Source organism: Eptesicus fuscus, chromosome 10, assembly GCF_027574615.1.
Source record: "Eptesicus fuscus isolate TK198812 chromosome 10, DD_ASM_mEF_20220401, whole genome shotgun sequence".
Taxonomy (NCBI): domain Eukaryota; kingdom Metazoa; phylum Chordata; class Mammalia; order Chiroptera; family Vespertilionidae; genus Eptesicus; species Eptesicus fuscus.
The window spans coordinates 50,154,415-50,178,171 of NC_072482.1; the positions used below are offsets into that span (position 1 = coordinate 50,154,415).

At 36.8% G+C, this 23,757-nt stretch overlaps 1 pseudogene; it reads left to right on the top strand.

Moving 5' to 3' along the window:
- Positions 1-306: 306 nt before the first annotated feature.
- Positions 307-883, top strand: LOC129150515 (zinc finger and BTB domain-containing protein 44-like; annotated as a pseudogene).
- The last annotated feature ends 22,874 nt before the right edge of the window (positions 884-23,757 follow it).

The window sequence follows — 23,757 nt, forward strand, 5'->3', positions numbered from 1 at the left end:
GTAGTATTAAAGAGCTCCAGGAAGTGAACACGTCCAAGAGGACCTTCTGATCAGTCCACCGTCTTCCTCAATCCACTCGGTAGACAAAGGCGTCACCGAAGGGTTCTCTGCTTCAACGCACTTCCAGCACCAAATGCTCACGCAGATGATGACGATGGATTGGAAAATGTTCAATACCCCTACCAACTCTACATTGCTCCTTCCACCAGCAGTACAGAACGGCCTGGCCCAAATGGTCCGGACACACCTTTAGAGTGTTCGACTTGTGGGGTGCGATTCACCCGAATTCAGAACCTAAAACAGCACATGCCCATCCACTCGGGAATTAAACCACTTCAGTGTGACCGCTGTGGAAAAAGGCTCACCAGGGCTTACTCGCTCAAGATGCATCGCCTAAAGCATGAAGGTCAACACGGTCATACCTGGCACCACTTTCACTTCCTTCGGGGAATACGAGCACCATTCGAGGGTTTCCCGGCACACTATCCGCAAGCCTCAGATTTAGGAGCGCACAACATGCGTTCACCCACTCCGGAAATGGAATCGTGCAGCTGAGGAGTCTGCACCATGAAGCGTCAGAGCTAGCAGACCACTGCCAGACAGTGATTTCCTGGTACCGGGCTCCTTAAACCACCAGCAAGAAGAGGCCCCGGTTCAGTATGATCGCGGAGAACACAGTTTAGAAAGCAACTCCTCTGTTCAAATGCTTGTCATCTCACAGGCCTCCTCGGCCCAGAATTGTGAAAGCACTTTTCCCTTGGGGTCCCTCGGTGGCTGGCAGAAAAGGAGGAAAATGACAGAGCAGCCCAAGACCAGTGCTTGTGCCGAGGTCACCAGAGATGACCCCCCAAAATCAGAGCTGCCTTCTGTAACTAATGAGTAAGTCCATGGTTGGGCTTCATTTTGGCTTTTGGAAAGTGCCTGTGCTTGGTCTCGTACATTTAAATTTGATTTAATTTTTTTAAACAAAAAAGGTTTGGGGGAAGACTTTCCCCCTTTTACTTTGTGAACCCTGAAATTGATGTTTTATTTTTCACGACTGGGAGATTTGCTTTTGTAAGGACGCAATAACATGGTGTCGAAACATAATACAAACTGTTGGACTTAAGGAGAACCAGTTGCCTTAAAACATCTAGTAGTTTCTCCTTGCATTGTGGTTAGTAGGCTAACAATAGATCATTAGGTAACTAAGGAATCAGGTGAATGTTGACCTTCCTGAGATGAAAGGGCACACTAGAAACAAACTACTAACAGGAACTTGACAGATGGCCCGAATAGATGTTTACTCCTGTACACTGGACGTTGTACAGTATTTTGTAAAGACTTTTCTTTTTGGAAGTATTTATGGTAAGCTATCTTAAAAATTATTAGGGTAAATACTCCCTTTTGTATTGATTTCAGAGAGGAAGGAAGAGGGAAAGAGAGCTAGAAGCATCAATGATGAGAGAGAATTATCAATCAGCTGCCTCCTGCATGCCCCACACTGGGGAGGGAGCCTGCAACCCAGGCATGTGCCCTGACCAGGAATCAAACAGTGACCTCCTGGTTCATAGGTCAACCACTGAGCCATGACCCTGGGCCTGTTTTTTTTTTTTTTTTTAAGCTTTCTCCTTTCTATTCTGATTTTTTTATGGTGAAAATTTGATATTGGGATAGGCATTGCCTGAATCTTTATAGAACCAGTCCTCCAAATAATCTTACCTTTCTTCAATTAAAAAAAAAAAAAAAAAGGCAAAAACCTTGATTGAGAATAGTCCAGCTATGCATGAAGTGACCAGGAATGGAGAATGTAGTATGTAAATTCCAATTTCATCTATTTCTTCTTATATGACTTTTGGCAGATTGTATCTTTCAAGGAATCAGTTCATTTCATTGAGGTTATAAATTGGTGAAATAGAGTTGTTTATAGTATTTCTTTAATATCAGTTCAAATTCCATGGGATCTGTAGTGATATGTCCTCAGACATTTCTGACATTAGTAATTCCTGTCTTCTCTTTTCATCTTAGTTAAACTGAATAAGAACATACTGATTTTATTGATGTTTTCAAAGAACCAGCTTTTGGTATCATTGATTTTCACTATTGATTCCCTGGTTTCATATTTTATTAATTTCTGTTCTAATTCTTATTTTTTATTTTCCTCTGCTTACTTTAATTTCCTCTTTCAATAATCTAAGATGACGATTTAGATTGTCAATTGAAAATTTTTCTTTTCTAATATATTTATTCAATGCCATAAATTTTCCTCTTAAGCACTGCTTTCACTACATTTCACAACTTTTAATAAGTTGTCTTTTCACTTCCATTTAGTTCAAATTATTTTTAAATTACTCTTGAGATTTCTTCGACCCATGAGTTAGTTAGAAGTGTGTTGTTTAATTTCCAAATATTTGGGGATTTTTCCGTTATCTTTCTGCTATTGATTTCTAGTTTAGTTTTATTATGGTCTGAGAGCAGGCATTACATTATTTTTATTCTTTTAAATTTGTTAATGTATTTTTTATGGTCCAGAATGTGTCTGTCTTAGTGACTGATGTGAGCTTGAGAAAAATGTGTATTTTGCTGCTGTTGGTTGTATCCTACAGATGTCCAGTATATCCAATTGATTGATGGTGTTGTTTTCAACTGTGTCCTAGATGATTTTCTGCCTGCTGGAGCTGTCTATTTCTGAAAGAGGGGTGTTGAAGTTTCACACTATGATAGTGGATTCATCTATTTCTCCTTGTAATTCTATCAGTTTTTGCCTCATGTAGTTGAAGCTTTCTTCTTAGGCATATACACATTAAGACTTGTGTAATGCCCTTTATCTCTGATAATTTATATTAAGTTTGCTTTGTCTGAAATTAATATAACTAGTTCTGCTTTATTTTGATTAGTGTTAGTATGGTATATTTTCTCCATCTATTCACTTTTAATCTATGAGCTTTTATATTTAAAATGGGTTTCTTGTACACATCATAACATTGGGTCATATATTTTGAACCACTCTGACAATCTCTGTTTTTTAATTAGACCACTAATGCTTAAAATGATTATCAATATAGTTGGATTTATATCTATCATACTCATTACTGTTTTTTATTTGTTGTCCTTATTCTTTGTTTCTGTTGTTTTCTATAATTTTTATTTGGTGGTTTTAATTGAGCAGTATATATGATTCATTTTTTCTCCTTTCTTAGTGTGGGTGAAGGAGTGGAGGGAGATAAATGATGGTATAGGGGGATAAATGGTGATGGACAGAGACTTGACTTGGGGTGGTAAACAGCCAATACAGTGCACAGATGATGTGTTGCAGAATTATACACCTAAAACCTTTATAATTGTCTTAATAAGTATCACCCCAATCTACCTAATAAAAGAGTAACATGCTAATTGACCATACCTCATGACACCCACCAGCCAATCATGAGTGAGTATGCAAATTAACCCAACAAAGATGGCAGGTTAATTTGCATTTGCAGGCGCTGAGCACAGGGTGGGACACTTGCGTCATTGGCATGGTGATGACACAGGCGTTCCGCACAACCCCAGCCATTCCGGGCCTCTGGGCAGCATGGGAAGGCAGAAAGGCTGCTCTGGCCAGAGCAAAAGCGGTGCCGGCAGCCAGGAGAACGAAGGCCCATTCTTGCACGAATCTTCATTCGTGCATCGGGCCACTAGTAAATTCTACAAAGAGGTAAAATGTTTATTTTTGTGGTTTCCTTAGAGTTTAATATATATATATATATATATATATATATATATATATATATATATCTCCTACCTAATAATAGACAAATATGCAAATTGACCGCACCTTTGCTATGCCCAAGCCACGCCCACCAGCCACAGCCACGCCCACCAACCAATCAGGATGAGTATGCAAATTACCCCAGCAAATATGGTGGCTAATTTGCATATCAAGACAGCCTACAAAGAAGCCAAGAGCTGCAGAAGGGAGCAAAGCTGTGGAGAAGCAAGCAAGCTGGGGGGAGGAGAAGGGAGGAGCGGAGGCAGGGCCAGGGGAGAAGGAAGGAGAGCAGGCGGGGCCAGGGGAGAAGGCGGGGTGGGAGAGAAGGGAAGAGCACAGGCGGGGCCGGGGGAGAAGGGAGGAGCGGAGGTGGGGCCGGGGAGAAGGAAGGAGAGCGGGTGGGCTGCCGGAGAAGGGAGAAAAGCAGGGGGCTGGTGGAGAAGGCGGGGCGGGGGACAAGGGAGAAGAGCAGGCGGGGCAGGGTAGAGTGCAGCAGGAAACCCTATTGCAGGATTTTTCCTGCAACGGGAACGCTAATATATATATATATATATATTGCAACTAATTCAAGTGTATTTTCAGATAACTCTATAATACTTCACAGGTAGTATTAACATTATAATAACAAAATAATGTTAATTCCCTCCTCCTGTCCCATATGTCATTGCTATTATGTATTTCATATATATATGATTATATATATGTCTATATATATAGATATACCTGTACCTGCACCTATAAATACATTATTTTATTCTCTCTAAACTATTTTACAGCTCTTGCAAGGTAGGTTTACCTGCACCAAATTTCCTCAATTTTTCTTTGTCTGAAAAAAAATCTTTATTTCTCCTTACCTTTTGAATAATAATTTTTTAAGGTGTAGACTTGTAGTTTGATGTTTCTTTTCCCCTAACACTTTAAATATTTTCTACTATTCTCTTCTTCCTTACATGGTTTCTGAGGCGAGGTCAGATATAATTCATATTTCTATTGTTTCAAAATAAGTAATGTGTTTTTGTTCTATCCCTCTGGCTCTTTCAGAATTTTTCTGTGGTTTGAAAATGATATGACTAGTTGTAGATTTTTTTGTGTGTGTGTGTGGGGGGAGCTTCATTCTGTTTGGTGTTCTCTTCCTGGGTGTATGGTTAGGTGTCTAACATTAATTTGGGGAAATTCTCAGTCATTATTGTTTCAATAATTTGTTGTTCCTTTCTTTCTTCTTCTTCTGGTATTTCCATTACCCATATGTTATGTTTCTTGTAGTAGACCAATAGTTCTTATATATTCTGTTCTACTTTTAATTTTAGTCTTTGTTCTCTTTGCTTTGCTTTTTAGTTTTTAAGGGTTCTATTGATATATCCTGTAGCTGAGAGATTCTTTTCCTCAGCTGTCTCCAGTCTACTAATACGCCTATCAAAGGTGTTCTTAATGTCTTTTTGTGATTTTTTTATCCTAAGATTTAAATTCTTTCTTAGGATTTTCATCTCTCTGCTTACATTGCCCATCTGTTCTTTCATGCTGTTAACTTTATCCATTAGACCCCTGAGCATATTAATTATAATTGTTTTCGATTCCCAGTTTGATAATTCCAATGTCCTAGTGAAACCAAAATATGGGGTGTTTGAGTCCAAGCTTGTTGTCTCTCAAAATCAAAAAATGAATTTGAGGACAAAAATAGTTCGTGGAACCGAAGTTTATTGTGAAAAGCCAGTCCTGGAAAAGGTGTGGCTAGGGCTCCAGGAGCAGGCCAGTGTTCAGGGCTTCCTTTCCATGTTACAGTCGGGAGTAGTTCAGCATCCAAGCTATTTAAAGCCTATTAGTCCATGTGTGGAGGCCCACATGGCCATAAGCCACATGGGCACAAAGATGTGCTCCCCCAGGGGGGAAAGGAGAGGGAGCATGCACTGTTTCATTTAGGGGTGGAGACAGCCTTGCTAGCTTCTGATTGGTCCTTTCAAACAAATTCTGCTTTAGCAACATCCTTGGGATTAGTTTATACACCTGATTGCCTTGTAATTGGTTATCTGCAAGTTGTGTGAAAGAAAGGAGCCACATGCTAACCTGACAAGCTCAGGGGAGGCCTGCGTGGCCGTCTTGCAAACTCAGAGACCTGAAATAACCACAAAGGATGGTTTGAAAATTAAATATTTAACTACAAACAGGTTATAGTGGGTAGTCATGTCCTAGTCCGATATCTTCCCTGACAAAGATCAATTTAGATCTTCTTTCCTGAGCCCATTTGCCTTTTTGCCTCTAAGATAACATATCTGTGAGATGTCTGTGAGATGTCTGGGTAACTTGTAACTTCCTTTTTACCCCGGACCCCTCAGGGCACAACAAATGGCACAGGGACATTCCTTCATTGTTATTGTTATCAAGTTAATTGTCAACTGTTAATTACGTTAAAGTATCCTGTATCTATCTCTGTAAGAGAAGCACATGTCCATCATTTCACTTTTCACCCAATCCCAGAGGTTTCCCCGCTTTGCTTTGTCCCACCTCCCTAATCTGTCACCAATGGATTTCATGTAACTCACCTACGTCCCTTTTCTTTGATTTCAAGGTATAAATATAGATGTAACCCTGCATTCTCCGGAGCATTATCTCAATTCATTGAGGTTCTGCTTCCCGGCATATGTCGACATTTTGGCTCAAATAAACTCACTAAAATTCTTTACAGGTTTCAATGGTTTTTTTCGTTAACAGTTGTCTGTTTTAGCAACAACATTCATACATTTTAAAGCTCATGTCTCCCACTAGCGCCCTTTCTCCCCTGCCCAGTTGGAGTGTCTTAGTAACTCTGCCTAGATTTACTTCCTCTCTTCCGCCCGCCATGATCCCTGTCCCTGTCTACCTAGCTTCCCTCTGAAACAGGAATTTTTAGGGGTGAAAAAGACGGGTTTAGGAAATTTTAGAAATTAAGGGGACCATGGAAGAAACACAGGGCTGCAGAGTAGCAGAAGGTATATCGCCATAGAATAGGGGAGCTGAAAAGCTGCAACAGGTACATTCCCATAGAATGAGGGAGCTAGGAACAGTAAAAGGTGTGTATTTACAAAATAAAGAGAAGGAAGCCCCTCATCCTGAAGGAGAAGAAAGCCCAAAGGGAATAGGAAAACAATAAGGAAGAAGGGGGGAGAACCTCACATGTCTCAAATATCTGAGGTTCCACCTTTGAGCTCAGAAGTTACTATAGTGACCAGTCTAAGGGAATAGTGACCAATCAGGGGGGATATCAAGGCACAAAAATCTACAGAGTAGGTGGGACTCTTTCCCCCTCCCCACAGGGGAGTCTGTGCTGTGAGATTCTTTCCCCTTCCCACCTGGGGGTCTGTGCTTGTTCTTCAATAAATTTCCACCTTCCGTCCGTGTGTTAGTTCTTTGATTCCAATGGACAAAGAATCCTGGGAACCATCCTGCCCAGGGGAACACTGCGTGTTCCAGTCCAAAAATCCTGCTGCACCTCTCTCTCCTCACTAGCACGTATAGTTTTGATGTTTGCTCTGTTCCTTCACATTGTTTTACCTTTTGGTATGCCTTTTAATTTTTTCTTGAAAGCAGGTCGAGATTGTACTGGGGAAATAAAGAAATGCCGTAAATTGGCCTGTAATAATGTGGCAGTGAGGTATGGGGGGAGGGAAACATAGAGTCCTATTATTAGTCTTCTAGTGAGCCAGTGCCTCTGGGCTGTGAACTTTACAAGTGTTTTTCAGTGTTTTCTTTTCTCTCTCTCGCTCTACTTATGTGTGACAGGATTGTTACACATAAGTAGAGAGTGAGTTGGGAATTTCCCTTTCCCGGGTCAGTTAAGCTCTGATAATACTCCAGCCAGCTAGGCTCTGGTTAACTGGTTTCTCCTGAGGACAGGTTAGTCTCTGGTTAATTGGTTTCTCCTGAGGTCGAGCCTTGTTAAAAAGGACAGAACTTTCTGGTGCATTTCAAAATGGTTCCTGTTCCCCTCCTCCTGCCAGAAGCCTGAGGGGATTTTTCTCTGATAGTTACTGTGGGAATCTGGTGGAGTGCCTGGGGCTAAATCTCACAGAGCTGTAGGAGGCCCCCTAGACTGGGTGTCCCCGGAGTTTTTAACCTCAGAATTGTCCACACTGAGCCACAGCAAGTCGTCAATTACAGTTCAGGTTTTCTTCCGGTGGCACTGGTTCCTGCCTTGGTTTCTGCTGATGCATCTCTGCTCAGGTAAGCCACAGCTCTGTCTGTATTTGTCTATGGACTGTCCCATTTTGAGGGCAGTGGTTTGTTCTGTGTCTTCCTTTCCTCGGGGATCCGAGAAGAGTTGAGTTCTCAGTCTATTGAGCTTTGGACTCGTTAAGACAGAATGGCAGCTTCCAAGCTCCTGACATGTGGAAACAGAAACTGGAAGTTCTTTCCTGAAGTTTAGAATGATTTTGCAGGCTATAAGAAACCTTTACATCATGTAGTCTTTTTTTTTTCTTCCAGATATTTTAATTTTACTTGTCACATTTAGGTCTACAAATTCTAGAATTGATATAATAAATATAATCCTAAAACTTTCGTATGTAGTATGAGTTAAAGTTTTAATTTTATTTTTATGAATTTCTAAATATGCTAGAAAAAATTACTATATGATTCATCCTAGCCAATTGTTCTGAAGTATCATCTCTATTACATATCAATATTCCCTATATGGGTTCATTTATATTCTATTCCTTTGTCTATTGATCAAAAAATTATTAAACCCCATGCTGAAATTAGTTATTACATTTTCATAAACGATGTTGATAGTTTATGTCATGGAAAAGCCTCCAAACTAGTCTATTTCTTGAGAATTTCTTTTTTTTTTTTTTTTTTTTTTTGTTAATCCTCACCTGAGGATATTTTTCCATTGCTTTTTAGAGAGAGTGGAAGGGGGGGAGGGGGGAGAGAGAGAGAAAAAAAACACACACATCTCTGTGAGAGAGACAGGTGGATTGCCTCTCCCAGTGCCCTGACCAGGGCTGGGGGTCCAGTCTGCAACATATGCACACACTTGATTGGAATTGAACCTGGGATCCTTCAGTCTGCAGGCCAACACTCAATCTACTGAGCCAAACTGACCAGGGCTCTTAAGAATTTATTGAATGTATTTTTGGCCTTTTCTCTTCATATTTTAGAATCCTATTTAAAAAATTAATTTAAAATTTAAAAATTTAGTAAAATTCCCATTACTTTGAAGGTTTATTTTAGACGAGTTTTTAAAATACTATTACCCCTTTTTATTTAAGACCCTGGTATAAATCTCTATTCATGTAGAATTTTTGGTGACTTTCAATATCTTCTAGTTTTCTCTGCAACGTTCATGCATATACTTTGGTATATTATAATGTATCCTTCCTATATTGCTGTTGACAACAGTATTTTCTATATTTACCTACAAATTTTGTTTTTGCTTGTATACTCAAAAAATGATTTTTGTATATTGAATTTACAGTAACTATTCATGCTTTTTTTGGTGGTAGTCTTGGTTATTTATTTCAATAGTGTTATTACCTTAAATAATGATAATATTTTCCTTATTCTCAGTCCTTACATATTCCATTATTTTTTCCTTATTAGCTAATATTAACTAGAAATATTCTTAGGCCTGCTTGACTTGTTTCTGATTTCAATCAGAATGTTTGTAATGATGCACAATTACAACTGGTATGATTACAGACGGTACATGGTGTGCAGATGTTGTAAATAGGAGTTATCATATAGAGGAAGTTCCTTTCTTGTGCAAAGATAAAATCGTGCATATTATCAAATTTCTTTAATAACAATTGAAATGATTGCATATACACTGTTAATCTATGATACATTTATGTATCACTTATTGTATAATGTTGGGTTTATATAATTTTCAAGATTTTTAAAGTCTCAGCTTATAGCCTGTTTTCCTCTTAATGATTCAGAGATGATGGCAGAAGACAGTATATCAAGTCAGAAACAAAGTACTTTATTTTTCAAGGCAGATAAAGCAGAGTTAGTGTAAGTACATGTTTGCTGTTTCTCTGGCTTCTAAGTTTCACAGGTTGATGTGATGGCCCATTATCTTAAGAATGCAGTGTGCTTGTGGCACAGTTCAGGAATGTGGGGCAAGGGAATAGCAATTTTGATCAATCAATGAAATTTATAGCAAGCAGAAAATAAACTGGTCCTTCTGCCCACGTAGTGAGCAAATTGCATGATAATCATGCTGTAGTTGTCTTGACCTATTTAATTGCCTATCTTATCAGTTAAAGATATTCATATATATGTATGTATATATACATATATACATACATATATATATATATATATTGAATTGTATTTAATCATATAATGTTGAATGTGTTTTGCTAATGTATTGTTGAGGATTTTTTTCAACACTGTTAATCTATGAGACAGGCTTCTGATTTAACTTTTTAAAATATTTATTTATTTTTCAATTACAATTGACATACAATATTAATTTTAGGTGTACAATATAGTAGTTTATATAATTTATGGAGTGATCCCCCTGATAATCTAGTACCCACCTGACACCATACATAGTTATTACAATATTATTGACTATATTCCTTATGCTGTACTTTACATCTGACTATTTATAACTCCCAATTTGTACTTCTTAATTCCTTAACCTTTTTCACCCAACCCTCAATACCCTTCCTAACTGACAATCATCAGTTTGTTACTTGTATCTATGTGTTTGTTTCTGTTGTGTTTATTCATTTATTTTGTTTTGTTTTTAGATTCCACACAAAAGTGAAATCATATGATATTTGTCTTTCTCTGTATGACTTATTTCACTTAGTACAGTGGTCGGCAAACCACAGCTCACGAGCCACATGTAGCTCTTTGGCCCCTTGAGTGTTCTAACGCCACTTCTTCAAAATAGACTTGCCCAAGCCGAAAAAGGACTTCTGCGCATGGGCCACGAAGTTCCAATCGCACTGTATGTGCGCGCCCGCACGTGGTATTTTGTGGAAGAGCCACACTCAAGGGGCCAAAGAGCTGCATGTGGCTCGCGAGCCGGGATTTGCTGACCACTGACTTAGTATAATAATCTCTAGGCCCATCCAGGTTGTGGCAGTTAACAAGATTTCATTCTTTTTTTATGGCTGAGTGATATTCCATTGTATAAATGTACTGCATATTTATCTACTTGTCTGTCGATGGACACATAGGTCACTGTTGTAAATAATACTGCAATGAACATAGATATTCCAATATCATTTTGAATTAGTGTTTTGATTTTTTTTGAATAAATGCCCAGAAGTGGATTTTCTGGATCATAAACTTAATTTTATTTTTTTAAGGCACCTCCTTACTGTTTTCCATAATGACTACACCAATTTACAATTCCACCAATAGTCCAGGAGGGTTCTCTTCACATCCAGGCCAACAGTTGTTTTTATTTATTTATTGATGATAGCCATTATGACATGTGTTAGGTAATACCTCATTATGGTTTTAATAAACATTTCCTTATGATTAGTGATGTTGAGCATCTTTTCATATGGATGTTGGCCATCTGTATGTCTTCTTGGGAGAAATATTTATGCAGGTCATCTGTCCATTTTTCAATCATATTGTTTTTTGTTGTTGAGTAGTATGAGTTCTTTATTTTGGATATTAACTTCTTATCAAATATATGTATCATTAGTGAATATTTTCTACCATTCAGTAGATTGTCTTTTTGTTTTGTTGATTGGTTTCTTTAATACTCATCTTATATTGTGTAAGTAATAAGATTAAATGAGCTTATTAGTAGAACAATATGACTTGGGTTATATTTTTATTTTTCCTGTAAAAATTTTTAAAAAATGGGAATATTTTTTTAATTTAATAAAAGTAGTTAGTTCTTTGAGAATGATATATTATTGCTGATTAAAAGTCTACGTGAGGTTTTGGGGGTTTTTTTGGTCTTTTTTCTGTAAATATATTATGATAGAGATCATTATAAATAATGTTTATTCAGAAATTTTCATCATGTTCTTTAAGTATTTTATTATGAAAGCATAGTTTATATGCTCAAGTATGGAAATAATATGAATTTAGAATATAGAAAATATTTTACAAGTTTATAATAATTGAGGGACTGGCTTCTCTGATCAATGTTTTTATATATTATCTATCCTATACAGATAGAGAATTATTTGATGAGAACTATCTTTCAATTGCTTAGAAAACAGAACTTCAGAATAGGGTTTTATAATGATTGCATTTACTAGAAAGTGGGAGAATAATACTTCTTTAAATTTGAGGTTTTGATGTTCTACAGAAACCATGAATGTTATATTTGTAATGTTAACTTTGTGAGAGTAACCCCTATGCGTATAATTCATTGACCATCTTGTAGATTTCTGAGTTTAACTGAACATAGCTAAAAACTTAAAAATCACATGTTAATTTTATTATTATGGGGCTAGAGAAAACCATTTAATAATACTCCAATGAAATGTATAATGACCTATAATAATTATATCCGTTTTATGTAGGTATTCATAATAGTAACTGCAATAGGACTTTGAAGGTAATTATAGAAATTAGAAAGCAATGATATTACTAAGATATCTCTAGGTAGCTACTGATGCATTTTCCAAATTTTTAAGACTCTTAGATGGCAGACACTTCTTCTGATGGTTGTCCATGATATTTTCTGTATAAAGTAAATGCCTTAGAAAGTTAGGGTTATTTTCATCTGTTTGCAGAGACATGCAAAAGTACTTGGAGAGAGAAGAACATTTTGGGATGTTTGAGATTTCTCCCAATGATAAATAGATTAAGTGGTTTATATACCTGGTCAGCATACAGCATACAGCAATTATGTGCTGCATCTCATGGCTTTTGCAGAACTTTCTATGATTTGTAGTGGTGCAAGGCAACTCCCAGTTCAGTATCCAGTTGAATTGTTGAGGCTGTGTGCTAATCTCTCTTTCTCATACTGTTCCCAAGAGATCACTTGATTGCATATCTTGGCATCTGTTTTGCCTACCCTGTGGAGGAAGAAATAGCATCATGGGAAGTATCAGGCTAGCTCAACCAGGCAGAAAAGCAGGAGAAGGGGGATACCAATCAGATCCGGAATGAATAGTAAAGTGACCACAAAGCCAACATTTAGTTGGAAAGTAGCCCATAGCAGCTTCTTCTCCAAATAGGAAGAGTCCTGATTCCAGCCAAATCTGGTGCTGGCCCTAAACCCCATTCTCCTCAGATACCACAGAGCACCAAAACCTTACTAAGCCTACAATTCTGCTTCTCCCAATAGTATTTTAAAAAGTGTGCTTTTACATTACCAACTATATTGGTTCTTTAAGTTATTTTGTATGTGTGAGTGTGTTTGAGTAAATGACTTCTAATTTTATTTGTGTCTAAGAAGGTCATTTATAATATCATTTTCTTTAAATTTTCTGAGACTTATATGATTATCTAATATATCATCAGGATTTTAAATGCTCTATGTATGTTAGTAAATGAAGTGTATTCCATAATTATTGGTGTTGAGGGATAGGCCTAGTTTTCCAGTCCCCTTTTCATCAGTTCTCACAAATGACCTACTAACTCTTAAAATGTATAATCACTTTACACTCTTTATTTTAAGCTCATGCACATCAGGCCAAACTGAGAACATTGAAAATGTTTCATTTAACACTTTGATACAGAAGAACAAAAAAATTAATAAAAATGCATTATTATCCATTTATCTTGTATATTTACTCAATGCAGGAATCTTTAAGGTTATGAAAGTAATATACTTCCAACACAAGTATAAAACAACCACAACGTCAACTCAAAATGTCACATTCATATTCTGGGATTAAAGGCTTTTTTGGCCTCAGCTTAATTACTGTGTTCTGAAATAAACATAGATCACATTGTGAGACATAACATTGTTAGTGATATAAATTGAACCGAATTATGTTTATTATAAACACATAAAACAGTGAATGTTACCTCAATAGTCGTGTCATAGGTTCGCCATCACTGGTTTAGGGCATCTATTTCTTTCTTTTTTTTTTTTTTAGGATTTTGAATTAATTTTATTTTTCTATAGTGTTTAAGCTGGAACCAAAAAAAAAAAAAAACCCACAAAAAACACCATTTTCATTTCAGGAAAAAAGTTCTAGAGGAAAACATGGGATAATTAAAAAATAATAATCTAGACTGTTGTGACAACACCAGAGCCTTTTCTTTGCTTACTCAGCCTGGTCTCTATCAGTTAGAGGGGAAAATTTATTTTTAATTGCTTAGCCCATTGTGGCTCCTTTTCTAATGTGCACATCTTCATGTGCAATTGCAGCGGTTCTGATAAAAGGAACTCTTAAACTTTGGGGCCTCTGAACTTGGTCTGAGCCTGGGTCTACCATTGACTAGCTATGATCTTTTGAACAGGTAAGAAAACTCTCAGAGTCTTTATGTTGTCACTTGTAACATTTTCCATTTTTATAGCTAAGAACACTCACTGCTGAAAGACCTAGGCTTAGGCCTTGGCTCTACCTCCTGAGGGCTGTAAGGTTGGACCTCACAATGCTCATGTAAACTGGGACAGGAAGTAGTGCAACCTGAATCTGATACCTGATAGGGACTATGTGCTCAGGAAAAGTTGTCCCACAGGAAGTGCTCACTTCTTTTGGGCTCAGAGGACATGTACCAGAGAAACAGGTTCAGGTTCAGATACCCCCTCTACCCCTCGCAGGCTGGCTATAGCCTGTCTGTGTTCTTAACTTAAGTGTTTTGTCACAATATTTTCCTGTGTTATTATAAGCTCTTCTGTTACATATCTTTTTTCTCTCTTATATTCAGAAATTAAAAAAAATACACAAAAGTAAAGAGAGCAGTATAATAAACACACATGTACCCATACCCAGCCTATATATATACTTGCCTCAACTATTTTCTTCCCAATATTTTTGTTTATTAGTTTGTTTGTTTCTGAAATATATAAACACATTTTAAATGTAATATCATTTTAATATATTTATTGATTTTTTTACAGAGAGGAAGGGAGAAGGATAGAGAGTTAGAAACATCTATCAGCTGCCTCCTGCACACACCCCCTACTGGGGATGTGCCCACAACCAAGGTACATGCCCTTGACCAGAATCGAACCTGGGACCCTTCAATTGCAGGCCGACGCTGTATCCTCTGAGCCAAACCGGTTAGGGCTGTAATATCATTTTATCTGTAAACATCTCAGTGCCCATTTCTAATAGTAAGTACTTTTTGAAAATAAAATTCTAATAACATAATCACACCTAACAACATTAACAATAATTTCCTAATATTATGTAATGCACAATGTTTGCTATTTCTCCAGTTGTCTCAAATGTGTTTTTAAAAATAACATTTTGTTTTTAATTGATTTTAGATATGAATGAGGGGGAGGGGGACAGAGAGAGAGAGACAGAGAGAGAGAAACATCTATGTGAGAGAGAAACGTTGATCAGCTGCCTCCTGCATACATCCAGACTGGAGATTGAAGTGGCAACCTGGGTATGTGCCCTGACCAGGAATTGAACCCAACAACTGAGCCACACTGGCCAGGGCTCAACATGTATATTTATGATTGGCTTGTTCAAATCAGAATGCAAAAAGTTAGGCACATTAAATTTGGTTGTTTCTTAAGTCAGTTAAAATTTATAGAAGTTTATGTTTCTATACTTTTTTATCCTATTTGTAGAAAAATAAATGGATCTTTGGACCACAAAATTTTCTATGGCCCAGATTTGACTGATTTCATCCTTATAGTCTCATTTGTCATGCTTTTCTCCCTACTGCCTTTTCTGTAAACTGATTGATATTTATTTCCTCAGTTTTCATTAGATACTTATTTAATTTTTATTGACAAGAATACTTTTTAGACAATGCTATGTTCTTTCTGTGTGTTACATAAGATGAAAAACAATGTCTGATTTATATCACTTTCTGTGACCACTATTTTTTTATTATAACAAGCTATACTTTTCTTTTAAAAATAGTCTTTTATTCTTGAATAATTGGAATCCAAAATATGATTAATGGAATTTGATAAAGTTATAGTATGAACAACACATAATAACATTTTTGTAAAATCAAAGACAAATTATAAGTGGAGGAATCAACTCATAGATTTTGTAGGGCTTGGTTTCATTGAGTAATTTCTACACTTTGGGGCAAACTCAATTTAAGATATAGAAAAACCTAGAATCCTACATCAATGCCCCCAAAGTAAGGTCAGCATAGGTAGTATAACATAACCTGGGAGTGATTCAATGTATTAGCATATATTATTGTTCAATTAAACTTTGAAATGTGTATAGTTGTACATACTAAGAGGGTGTTGCAATTTAGAGTACAGCAAGTAATTATTAAATACTTGCAATATGTACAATTACAATGCCTGGCTATAAATAATGTTGAAGAGTTCAAAGCTTCATAATCTTAAAGTGAAATATCAGCAGTTATTGTATTGTAACCCTCACTAGGAAATAATTGACAGTTTCTTCTTATGAAATCACTAGAAGCCCAGCGTGCGAAATCGTGCAGGTGGGCAGGGCCGCACCCACCTGTGCACCCCACCGCCCCACTTGCAGCCCTGCCCACTCACACCGGTCTTTGGTCATTGCGGTGTTAGTGCCACAGGCCTTTTATAATATAGATATTCAAACTGGTGCTTTCTAATTCCATGTGATGTCATTACTTTTTCTAATAAGGGATAAAATGATTCATCAAAAAGTGACATTTATATAAAATCAAAAAGTGAAATGTGAGTGGCTCAATATTTTGATCATGACCCTTTTCTATTTAAGTTATGGAAGTTCAAATCAAACTGTGGCTGAGCAGTACAGATGTGTGTGCTTCTAAGACTAATAATCTCTCAATCTCTCTGTTCTTATTCTCTTATTTTTCGTGTTCCTGGTTTTCTCTGAAAATTCAATCCGTTCTTTCAGACTAATATGTACTCTGTCATCTTCCTGATAGTTTTATCACAATAGAGAGACTGATTCTGATTCAAATATAAAATCTTGGAAGAGAGGGGGAAAGTAAAGAAGGAAGGAAGGGAAGAAGGAAGGAAAACAGGAAAGAAGATGGGCAAACTGACTAGGTGTACATCTAGCAAAGTATGCTTAGAATTTGCATGTCAAAGCTGTAAAACACAGCTGGAAGAACTTGAAGAAGACCTGAATGATTGGAAAGATATACTCTACCCATGGATTTTAACACTCACTGATGTTAAGATGACAGTTCTCCTTAAATTGATCAATTCAAGTCAAAATTCTAGCAACAATTTGTGTAAATGATGAAAAGCCGATTTTAAAAGTATATGGAAAGACAGAAACCAGAATATCAAAAATGCTTTTGATAAAGAAGAACAAAGATGAAGAATCCACACTACCAGATTTTAATACTTAAGGTAAAGTCACAGTAAACAAGACAGTATGATTCTAGTGGGAGGATATATACATTAATTGAAGAGTCCAGAAATGGACCCATAGAAAGGTTTTGACATAGGTATTAAGGCAATTTAATAGAAAAAAGGACAGTCTTCTTCAACAGATGGTGTTGTTATTAAATGATACCATATCTACATATACAAAGAGGTAATATGCAAATTGTCTGGGACACGGTAACATCACGACTGCTCAGGAGGAGGCTGCGCGTGCAGGTGGGCAGGAGGGGACTGTGTGAGAGGTGAGGCAAGCCACGGATGGCACAGGCCCAGAGACGGGCCTGCCAGCCGCTGTGGTGGCTTAAGCAGGCCCGGAACAGAGACAGGGCCTGCCCACGCTGCCGTGGTGGCTTGAGCAGGAGACGGGGGCCTGCCAGCCGCGGAACGCCAGCAGTCCCGCCTCTGCACGTGAGCTGCAGAGGAAACACCTTTTCTGACCGCTCGTTGGCTAAGCTCCCAGTATGCCAATCGCAGTGTTCTTGGTAACTTGGGTAATAAGAATCCAAGAAGGTGATCTAGGGTTTTTCCACCTCACTCCTGGAGGAATAAATGAAGGTCCACTGCTGAAGGGACTAAGAAATGTCATATCCTGCACTAGCCAGTTTGGCTCAGTGGATAGAGCCTCGGCCTGTGGACCGCAGGGTCTGGGTTCGATTCTGATTAAGGGCATGTATCTAGGTTGCAGGCTCCTCCCTGGCCAGGGCCCAGGTCAGGGATTATGCAGGAGGCAACCAATCAAAGTGTCCCTCTCACATTGATGTTTCTCTCTGTCTTTCCCTCTCTCTTCCAAGCTCTCTAAAAATCAATGGAAAAATATCCTCAGGTTTGGATAAAAAAAAAAAAAAAAAAAAAAAGGAAGAAAGAAATGTCATATCCTATGAAAGAGACATCTTGAAAATGCCTATAGAAAGTTGTCATTTTTTTCATGGTGAAGGGACTGGAGTCCGTGTTGGTGAAAACACCTTGGCAGCTGTGGCAGCTGGTAGTGGCAGCAGCAGTGGGGTGATGGGGGTGGCACCTTCCCCTGATCAGCCTGGTCGCTTCCTGCAGAGGGAGGCCAGACTGAGGCTTAGGCCTGCTCCCCTGAGGGCTCCCAGACTGTGAGAGGGGCCAGGCTGGGGCTGAGAGACACCCCCCTAGTGCACGTATTTTGTGAACTGGGCCTCCAGTGCCATAATAATAATAACAAAAAACAAAACAAAATAAACAACAACAAATAATTCAAACCACACCTCACACCTTAAACACTAATTCAAAATGGGTCATAGACTTAAAGATAAAATGTAAAATTATAAAAATAGAACTATAGAAAATCTTTGTAACTTGGTTAGGTAAAGATTTATTACATGCAATACCAAAAGCACACTGCATAAAATGACAAATGGACAAATTCTATCTCACAAAGTACTTTAAAGGACGTTATATGTAAAGAACTCTCAAAACTCAATGACAAAGCAACCCAATTTAAAAAATGAGCAAAATATTTGAAGAGACATTTCACCAAAGCAGATATACTGATAGCAAATATGCTATGAAAAAGATGCTCATCATCATTACTTATTACAGAAACAAATTAAAACCACAATGTGATACCATTGTCCCCCTATTAAATTGGCTTAGGACAAAAGCCTGACAATACCAAGCACTGGCAAAGATTTCCCAAAGTTAAATTTCAGATATGTTCTTTATTATAAAACCTAAATAGTGTAATCATCTTTTCTCATTCTCAATTTCAACAACTCCCTTCCCCCCACCCACTTAGGTCATCTATTTTATTTTATTTATTTATTTTTTATTGTTTAAAATATTACAAATAGTACATATGCCTCCTTTTCTCCCCATTGATCTCCCCCTGGCCTCCCCCACCCCTCCATACATGCCCTCACCCCCCTAGTGTCTATGTCCATTGGTTATGCTCATATGCATACATACAAGTCCTTTGGTTGATGTCTTAAACGCCCCCCCAACCCTCCCCTGCCTTCCCGCTGAAGTTTGACAGTCTGTTTGATGCTTCTTTGTCTCTATCTATTTTTGTTCATCAGTTTATGATGTTCATTATATTCCACAAATGAGTGAGATCATGTAATATTTATCTTTCTCTGACTGGCTTATTTCACTTAGCATAATGCTCTCCAGGTCCATGTCTTGCAAATGGTAAGAATTCCTTCTGTTTTATAGCAGTGTGGTATTCCATTGTGTAGATGAACCACAGTTTTCTAATCCACTCATCTGCTGATGGGCACTTTGGCTGTTTCCAAATCTTAGCTATTGTAAATTGTGCTGTTATGAACATAAGGGTGCATATATCCTTTCTGATTGGGTTTCTGTTTTCTTGGGACATATTCCTAGAAGTGGGATTACTGGGTCAAATGGAAGTTCTATTTTTAATTTTTTGAGGAAACACCATACTGTTTTTCACAGTGGCTGCACCAGTCTGCATTACCACCAGCAGTGCAAGAGATTTCCTTTTTCTCTGCATCCAGCATCCTCACCAGCACTTGTTTTTGTTGATTTGTTGATGATAGCCATTCTGACGGGTGTGAGATGGTACCTCATTGTCATTTTGATTTGCATTTCTCAGATGATTAGTGACATTGAGCATGTTTTCATATGTCTCTTGGCCTCCTGTATGTCCTCTTTCAAAAAGTATCTATTTAGGTTCTTTGCCCATTTTTTGATTGGATTGTTTATCTTCCTTTTGTTAAGTTGTATGAGTTCCCTATAAATTTTGGAGATTAAACCCTTATCAGAGATAACATTGGCAAATACTAGTATGTTCTCCCATGCAGTGGGCTTTCTTGTTGTTTTGTTGATGGTTTCTTTTGCTGTGTAGAAGCTTCTGCAAAAAGTGGCTGCTAATGTCTACCCTGTAGAAGTCATTGGGCTATTGTATAAACAAATGAAAACATGTAGAAAACATGTTGTAAAATACTCAGTACTTTACTAATGTAATGAAATATTACTGTAGTATAATTTCAATGTGTTTAATGAGAAAATTCAAGAATGCTGAAAGCATGATATTCCATTTATATATGATGTATCTTTATATTGGGTATTACACAAACCTCTTGAAAGACAACAAATAACAAGCATGATTATCAAACATGACAGTGATACTAATGCTAGCAGTACCTTTTGAGCCTAGAATCATTATTCTGGAATATCTAGAACTGTTGCCAATCAAATTAATGATATAATATTAACTATACTTGTATAAAGTCTCTAATATTTAAGGGAAGCTGATACATTAACCAGTTATATATTTTTCTTTGCTTTGCTTCTGTATCTGGTTATTCAGTATAAGCAGACAGATACTACACTGAGCAGTACTGTTCTGCAAATAAAAGATAAAAGGAAATAAAATAAAGATTCCCAATCTAAAGAAAAATTAAAATATCAACAGTCCCTTGGTGACAGTTTTAAATTAATCTTTAAAGGAAGCTTACTTTGGAAAACCTTCTGGTCACCCCCAATTACTACGGTTGCCTTGTTTGTGACAGCTGGTGTATAATCTTTGATTACACTGTCATTAAAATGTCTTTCATACCTTTTTTTTAAAGCCATCAACACACCATTTGCTTTTCAAATCACACCCTGAAGTGGGTGGATCATGGGCATCAAGGTATCTATGAAGTTTCTAAGCCTTTTTCACACTTTCAGGAGCTGGTAAATTCAGACACAATATGGGAATCTTATGCTACTCCAGCTCTGATATACTAAAATTATCCTAGAATATTTTTTAAATCTACTCATATTTTTTATCTTTTCCTTCTATCTTCTTCCTCTACAGAAAAAAAAAAGTATTAATTTCATTAGAGTTCTATGTACCTCATTGAGAATGGTAATAATGAGGTCAGGACAGAGGTGCAGCCACCAAGCACATCAATTATAGCTTCACTGGGGAAAAAACATAATTGTTTCATAGCCTTAGACCATTTCTTTAACCCAGTCAGCCAGCTTGAAAATTTGCACCAGTGAAGTAGAGGAGCATGCAGATTCAGCTGTGTGGTGTCCATGGGAATCTTAATGAGGAATCAGAAGATCTTCTGTTACTGTTTTTTCTTTTCCTGATCATGTGGTTTAAAAAATAAATTCAAATAGCTTTACTGAGTTCCAGTTTCTTTGATAATAAAACAAAAACAATAACTGTGCTTTTACTTTTTGGAGTTCTGGTTATTATAAAACATAAATCTTGACAATATATACAGTCCAGAAAGCTCCGTAATGCAATACATTGCTGGTTGTGGTGGTACCTCCACAGGTAAATTGATCAGTTAGAACAAGTGTCTGGTTCCCACTGGGTCAGTGACTTGTGAGCCCTAGAAAAGGACTTGGAGATCAACAGAGGCAGTTCTGTCTCCAGTTGTGTCTTCAACCACACAGCCTGGCAGGAATTCATGTCTCAATTTATCATTAGAAAAAAAACAAAATAAGGAGTTTTTAGTCAGTTTTTATTGGAGAAATTTTTACATAGTTTGAAAGATTATGATAAAATCATAAAACGTGGTGTTAGTAAAATGTTTTCAATAAAAGATCTTCAGATACTAGGACTCTACAATGCTAATAGAAAAAGGGGATACAGAAGTTGCCTCAAGATTTTAGTCAAGAAGCCTGAAAGAAATATTTAAAACAACGAAGGCCAAAGTATGTTGCTTTTTAGTGTTTTTAATTACTTATGGTTTGCTTTGTGCTGTGTAAACACTGGTTTTCTAATGCTGATTAAAATATTTGCATGGTAATGGCTTAGAATAATGCAAACCAAACAAACTTAAAAGTAATGTAATATATCCAGTTAGGAGATAAAAAGTTTAAAATCATGAGGCTCATGTGGGAAACAGAAGTTCTTTATTTGGGATAAGGCTAGTAATTTCAGTTTCAAACCTTAAAACAATTATCCTTGCAGTGTGTTACATTAGATTACTTGAAATAAACCATCTATTTGCTACATTATGTACTATATTTCCTAGTTTAAGCTCAGTTTTAGCTGAGATTTCTGGACTCCCTTTTGAGTATGAGAAACTTTCCAATCTTCAAGTGCTTAGTGCTTTTAAGGGATATCCTTGTCAATAGCTCTGCTATTTCACACCATATTTCCTCCACACCTCATCACAGAGCACTCATCCAGTTCCAGTGATTTACTGCTGGTGGATTTCTGAAGTTACAGCATGAATTCTTTCATAGAGACTTCATTCTCTATTAAATCCACACTGATTTCCATGAAAAGTGCATTTAAAGTAGGATTTCCCCATCTTTATATATAGTAAAGTCTCATGTAAAATACTAAAGTTTCTAATTATTTTCCTTTTTTACATATTAGATATATAAAATACCTATGATTATGAATGCAGCCTTTGTTCAATAATATGCTTGTTCTGAATTAGGTTCTCTTTTTAAACCATATTCTGAATAATGAAACGTATAGGTATTGTTCATAATATAAAAGGGTATGACTTTTGGTGGCATGTTAAAAATTATTCTAGGAAAATCGTAAATTTTGGAAATTCTGTCATTTGTTATTTAATTTAAAATTTGTAAAAGACAAGTAGACACTATAGTAATTATTTTTAAAATGTAAATTATAATGTCTTTAAAGTAGCAAATTATCTCATTAGACTAACTTAAGTATATGCATAACTACTAATCAATATCAGAAAAATGACAATAGAGACATTGAGAGTCCTAGTATGGATTTTTGGACTATAGCACTCCACTGATATTTTCCTGGTTTTCAGAAAAGTTTTCTCAGTTCTGTGGGATCTAAATGTTAAGAAATAAATGTTAGAGAACAGGGGCCAACTTTTCGCTAAATTTACTTGTGTTTTGAACAGGACTGTGTTATACAGGTTTCTGTTATTGATTGAGGCTGACATAATTGTAACTTAAGGAATGGATATAGTATAAGCATTAGAATAAGAGTGTACTTAGTTCCTGAGTGACCAAAGCAGTGTTTGGAAAAACCAGCCAAATCCCAGGATTTCCTGATGGCCCAATCACCATCTGTTTGAGGATCGAAAGGTCTGAATGTGATGACATGTATATAGTTCATGCAAGCAACCTTGAGATGGTGAAGCCCTGATCATTTCTCAGATATAAAGATTTGCAGATTACATGTCTGGGGGCAGATGAAGAGTCAGCACATATACAGTGTCTTCATGGAAGAAAATGAAATAATGAAATACATAATATAAAAATGTATAAGGAAGGAAGAGAAAAAATATCCTAACTCCATGTGAAGCTGGATCTTTGAGAACATCTCCTGTATGGATTAATATACTCATGACCACAATTGATGGATTTGAATAAATAAATGGGTCTCTCTAAAAGTTCAGTGAGTATGTACATTTCCTTTTGGAATCAAAACATGCTTAAAATGGTATTATGAGTCTTCTACTTATTATATATTTTTTAATCTCTATCAGTGTAATTCTCTTAAAAATTGGTTCAGCAATTATCTAATCCAGAAAGTAAATGTCACATACCACTTCTCTTTGCTACTATTACACTTTCAGTTGTAGCACTTACTATGTTCCATTAACTAAATCCTCGCAGGTTTAATAATTGGGTAGTGAATGTAAGCAAATACTCATCTGCTCAGCACAATCAGGCAGTGCTCTCT